Source organism: Hordeum vulgare, chromosome 2H (assembly GCF_904849725.1).
Source record: "Hordeum vulgare subsp. vulgare chromosome 2H, MorexV3_pseudomolecules_assembly, whole genome shotgun sequence".
Lineage (NCBI taxonomy): Eukaryota > Viridiplantae > Streptophyta > Magnoliopsida > Poales > Poaceae > Hordeum > Hordeum vulgare.
The window spans coordinates 96,714,074-96,720,073 of record NC_058519.1 but is presented as its reverse complement, the minus strand read 5'-3'; the positions used below and the strand labels follow the sequence as shown (position 1 = coordinate 96,720,073).

Here is a 6,000-nt window from a genome sequence, read left to right as displayed (position 1 = left end):
AGTATCGAATACTGGTAATAATATCAGCAAAAGAACGTTCTCCCGTGCTTCCAGACATGCTGAACTCCCAAAATTTTTGTACATTCAAAAAAGGAATTGATTCCGTAAAAGATGGGATCAACCAGTAAATAGAAAATTACTGATATTTCATCCGCCCTTGTGATATGATAAGAAGAAAAGGGGCCAGGCCGCCCTCTTTTCTTTTCCGCACCAAGCCTTCTTGTAAAATCGGGTGTATAGCTCAGTTGGTAGAGCATTGGGCTTTTAACCTAATGGTCGCAGGTTCAAGTCCTGCTATACCCAAAACAAAAAAAACCACTCTTGTATTCGTAAGGATGCATAGTAGCCTTCAAAGAGCACTCTTTGGCCTTGAGAAAAGCCCCTTTCTCATCAACATCTCGACTTCGACCAAAAGCAAGCATGACGTCGTTATGAACATAAAGGCCCAAGGTATGGAATCCTAGAAAGAGGCTAGCCCAACTTAAATGAGATATGATAGCTTCTTTATGGTCTAACATTCTTGCCAATACATTATCCTCATTCTGTTCCGGATTGTAATCCCTAATAAAAAAATTGCTCCATGAGCAAAAGCCCCTGTCATGATGAACCCCGCAATATATTGGGAGCCCGTAGCAGCTACTTTTAAGGTTTATCGCCCATCGGCCCAGAAATCCATAGAAAGACGATTGAGATTAGTGAATGGCATCGATCTGAAGTTCATAGAATCTCTAGCGTCTCTTTGTTCGTAACAAATGAGTATGATATAGAAATTAAAGTGCAACACATATGCAAATTGAAAAATTCTAAGATATTTATTACAAATATACAAAAGTGTAGGATACATAATCATTACAATAAATAAATACCAATAGTACTGGTGCAACAATATATCATCCATACCTAATGACTAGGAAACACATTTATGAAGAATATTACACCATATCATTTGCATCAATTTGATCAAAGGAAAAGATCTTATGAATGATATTACATTTATCAATCTACTAATATAAACTAAGTACAATCTTCAAATTATATTTTCTTGATCCAACCAAAGAATTCAGCTGCTGCAACTCAGTCATGCTTCTCTCAAATCTGAAAAACAAAATTGGACCTTACAGTTATATGATTAAATGTATACAAATATGGTTTTAGAATATAGAAGAAAAAGAACTTACAAAAGTTAACAGCCAAGAAGTTAAGCATCCGAAAGAAAAAGCATCACCAATTGTCTTGCAATCACATACTTCCCTTACTAATTCTTCAGTGTCCAGAATAGATCCATCTATGCGCACAAGTGAAAATTCGGCACCTAAGTCAACAACACCAGCTTGGGATCAGTACTCCGAATAGCAACATGTGCAACATTCGCTTGTTTGGATATGTCAATGTCTTTAGAATTGCTTTGGAACCAACAATATGATGGATATTAGCATTCAATGACAGTGATGATATAATATGCATGAACAATATGTCAATAAATACACATGGTCATAGTTCCGGAAGATTGTCATGAGTATTCACTATGTTAGGGATACACTAGTTTTAAAAGAAGAAGGACAATAACGCAAACACCGGTTAACATGCACCATTACTAGTTTATGCTAAACTCTTGCTAGCATACTAGTTTTCTAAAGTGTACTCGCATGTCACTCGTACTACTTTCTGACATGAACAAGCAAGATCAGAATCCAGCATAACAATCAAACAATCAACTATACCTCAACATGAACACGAGTTTCTAGCCTCACATCGACTTTAAGTAATTGTTATATACAAACCAATACATTTGTAAAAATGCCTAACTTACGTATTATTGGATAAGCATAGTGCTTGGAGAGAAAGTATAGCCTTAGGAGTTACTTAAGAAAACAAAGCCAGTCATCTAAAAGTCATGTACCTAGTTGGAAGAGAGAAAACACGATTTGTAATCAAGCAAAGATAAGTTAATTGCCTTGTTCTGTTAGTACTAATAAAAATGATGCATCACCGTACATCATAATGTCGGTAGACCTGAAGTTCGATATTTAGAACCTAGCGTGATCATATTGGTTGTCTTCTCATACCTTCACAACACTTGCTGCACCTTCTCTTACCTTCATAGCAATATATGCACCACCGTCCAGAACACCGTGAAGTCAACCATGGAACATGAATCACAACCAAGTTAATTAGGAAATCTCACAATCAAGGGAATATTAAGAACGGTACTATTTATCATCTGATCATAACTAGCTAATTAAGATTTGTCTATGTGTGTGTGCCATGTAGAACATAACTAGCTACTTAGCTACAACATCACACCCAACTACTACCATTGTACAAAAAGAACAAGTAGAAATTATAGAAATAGTAGTAATGCTTTATAAGGGGTCTTCGTCTCATTGTCTAGGGATACAATAGCAAAGGCGCTCGCGCTGGACACACTCAAGGGGCGGAAGATAGCTACGGACGCGCACACATGTGGGTAGCAGCAGCGCACGCAGGGTGTGGAGCAGATGGGAAAGTGCAATGAGAACACATGCGCTAGGACAGGACGGAGGTAGCGACCAGCGAGGATCAGCCTGGACATTACAACAGTTTAACAAGGAGGAGTATAGCGACATGGAGTTAGTCATCAGCTTTGCTAATTCAAAATTTTACTGATACCATTGCTCAATCAGGCAGAATTTGTTTTATTTTCCAAACAAAACTTGCATCATATTGCAAAATGGTAGCAGAGGCTAGCACCATGGAGAAACTCCCTATAAGCTTTCTTGGTTGAGAGATAAATCAATAGTGTAGCTGTATGGAGACTACAAACAATGTTTGATTTTTTTAGTGTTGATTCTAAAAAAAAGTGTTGTATAAGCTTAAGAATCTGTAAGCATAATGGCAGTGAGTGAGCATGGACGGATGTTTGGGAAAGTGCTCACCAGCAGATTGGATACCATCATTGATTAAGTTGTAGCTGTCAGGATATATGTGATGGTAAGTAATGTGTAGGTTGCGTGAAGCTGGTCCTACATTTTAATTTGTTCTAGTCAAGTTGCTCTGTTATTAGTGCGCAAGTGCTCACCTTCAGATAGATTACCGTCCCCAACAATTGCTGATAAGTAAATTTCCCAAACCTGGTGGTGAGAATTATGGGAATCAGGTAGAGAATTGTGCTACACTGCTATTAACTTGTTGGATGCTATCAGGGCTGCAAGACGTACAAGGTTGGATGGTTGCAACCAATATGTAGTTTCCAAAATCGCAGAAAGATTCAGCAACTAGCATTAGACTTATTGATTTCTGGGTTCTTCGATGATGGCAGCATGCATCATGTGTAAATATTTGCTATCACCAACCAACGTGAGTGACCAGGGTATTGAACAAAAACGAAATTGTATTAGCCAAAAGGGGCACCTCTGATAATAGCAGCACATACCAACCTGGGATTGATCTGTGTAGTCGTCCTCCGAAAGTGCGCAGCCACATGGCTGTGTGGGTGTGGGTGTGGTCGTGCTCGGAAGGAGGCGGAGAGGGAACCTATCGTCGTATCTCACCCGAGACGGATGGGTCTCGCTGGGGCACCGGGAGGAAGAGAGGCAGCCGTTGCCTCTCTCGAGTCGCGCATTGACGTGCCAGCTAGATCCATTGGAGGAGCACGTCGGAAGAGCCAGCCCTCGCAAAGCGACGACGGGAGGAAGAGATCGAAGTGCTCGCCGCGCAAAGCATGAGGAGGCCGCTACGTCGTGATGTTCTCGTGACAGAGATGTAGAGGCACCGGATCCTTGGATCCCGACGGCGACCAACACGCGGCCTCAGAGCAACGGCCTCGTCGGAGATCTTAGCTAGCTCAGGAGGGATGTAGAAAGGGAAGGAGGGAGCCAAAGGGAGGGGTGCGGTGGCCGTCATGGTAGAGGTAAGGTAGACTTAGATCTAACTTCCCTCGCCACCACACGAGATAGAGGTAGGAAATATCACGGGGAGGGAGAGAGATAGGGTTACGGGCATGGATTTAGCTCCAAAAGGGTATATTTAGTTGCTTATATGACCCCATCGCTTTAATTTTGGATCTCAATGGCGTGACCTCTAAAATATTTCATCTGATGATTATGCAAATTAATGGCGGATTTTAGATTTTTTTTTAGAATTGATAGATCTAAAATATGTGAAATAGGTACATAACACATATATGTACATAAGTGTTGATTCTTGAAGGCACATAAGTGCGATGGTTTGACTCAAGGGATTCCATCTATGGTAAATTGTGACGTATTTCTAAAGAACGAAATTATGACATGTTTCTAAAGAATGAATTCTTGCGCGTTTAAAAAAATGCCACACAATGATTGTACAGTTTGAATTTGTATATGCTTTCTAATGTTTTATAATTTTATAATTTGAAATACGGTCTAAAAATTATCTTTATTAATAGTGAATCGATACTTTGTTAACCTAATGCATTTGTGTTTGGATCCATCACTCGTCTCCCATTGGCGAACAACCTACACGACGGTAACGCATCACATCTTGCCCGTAAGGAAAGACGTCGAGATAATTGATCGGCTCACGGTACGTCGAGGATGTAGTAGGATCTGAAAAGACCTCGAGTCCTGATGATCCATGCCTTTCAAGATCCTTTGGATATCCGAACCTAAGCTCCTCATTCAAACATCCTATTTAACCATAGGACACATAATCTCTCGCATGTTGGCCGCTTGATGCCCTTTCACCTCCACCTACCATATCTTCCTCGGGAGAAGAACAAAGAGTGTATTTGTCACATTCCATCGACGAAGACTGTAAGGAAGACCTCTACATTATAATTGGTATAATAAACCTAAATTGCAAGTACCATGCCTTTAATCTGTGTGATAATTGGACCTATGAATTTTTCTTCTTTTCCGTAGATTTGTTTATGTAGGAGAACGTGTTTTTTGTTTGATTTTCATTAAACTATGCATGTAGTGTCATTCGATCTATTAAAAACAATTGATCTATAAAGTCTTAACGTTGATAAAACACCAACTCAATGGTAAACCTCTCTATGGATGATTCACATGACCACAATTCAAATCGCACATATTGCTAAATACTATAATCATTAATGACACACTAGCCTAGTGATAAACCTCTTAGTCGAACGCGTATGTAAGAGCGAGGTTATGGGTTCGAATCTTGCAGAGTCGAATATTTTTCCATTTATACATCAATCACTAGCACGTTCAACATTTTTTTGATGAAAAATGTCGTTTAAACCTTAAAAAGTAGCGGATGAGATCTTGAAAAACTCACAAAATGATTCTTTTTCTAGTATTTTCTCTTGTTTATGTAGAAAAATTTAGGGAGTGTATTGCATAAATATTTTAGGATTGTACTTCGCAAGGTACCCATTCTTAGGTATTTACAAAGTAGAAAAAGTAATTTATTACATGACAAGTGAAAATATGAAGTTATGTTTTCAATCGTAATGATGAAGTAGATGATGTATTCCATTTTCCTAAGTTACATGTACAAAGAAGATGATTGGTCAATAGAAACCTCATAGTTGGACTTGAATGTCTAAGAAACATCATAGTAGATCCACCAACTACAAAGATAATTACGTGAAACCTTTTTCAAAATGTCGTGATACTTTTTACCCTATTTCATAATACCATGGCATGAGCACATGCAAAAGTAACGTCATTTTGTACTCATAATTTTTCAAATTCGGACAAGTGGGTCTAGAATTTTGTGCACACCAAAGGTTGTCACATTATCTCAGTTGTGGAGATTGCATATGATCTCAAATCAAGATTATCCAAACAGCTAATTTGTTTGTTTCAACGAGACGAACAACTTTCATGTTGAACGCCTTCTCATTTGAATCCACCTGAATGCCGTAATAGTGCACGTATTAATAAGACTACATACTCAAGTAGGGTAACTTGATGAATGTGAACGCAAAGTTGACACAGAAAGATACCAGGGTTCAAGATTCCATTGGGCCTAAGATTTTTAAAAATTATGGAACTTGATTGGTAGGGT

At 38.8% G+C, this 6,000-nt stretch overlaps 1 long non-coding RNA gene and 1 other non-coding gene across 3 annotated transcripts; one reads left to right on the top strand and one right to left on the bottom strand.

Moving 5' to 3' along the window:
- Positions 1 to 230: 230 nt before the first annotated feature.
- On the top strand, positions 231 to 303 carry TRNAK-UUU. Its single transcript has one exon. It is a non-coding gene; the product is annotated as a tRNA-Lys (tRNA).
- A 519-nt stretch (positions 304 to 822) lies between these two features.
- On the bottom strand, positions 823 to 3,970 carry LOC123425290. Of its 2 annotated transcripts, none has more exons than XR_006621810.1 (3): positions 1,811 to 3,970; positions 1,179 to 1,312; positions 823 to 1,095 (listed from the first exon to the last, which is right to left on the bottom strand). It is a non-coding gene; the product is annotated as an uncharacterized LOC123425290 (long non-coding RNA). The 2 variants fall into 2 exon arrangements; XR_006621811.1 differs by having other exon boundaries at positions 1,996 to 3,970.
- Positions 3,971 to 6,000: the final 2,030 nt, after the last annotated feature.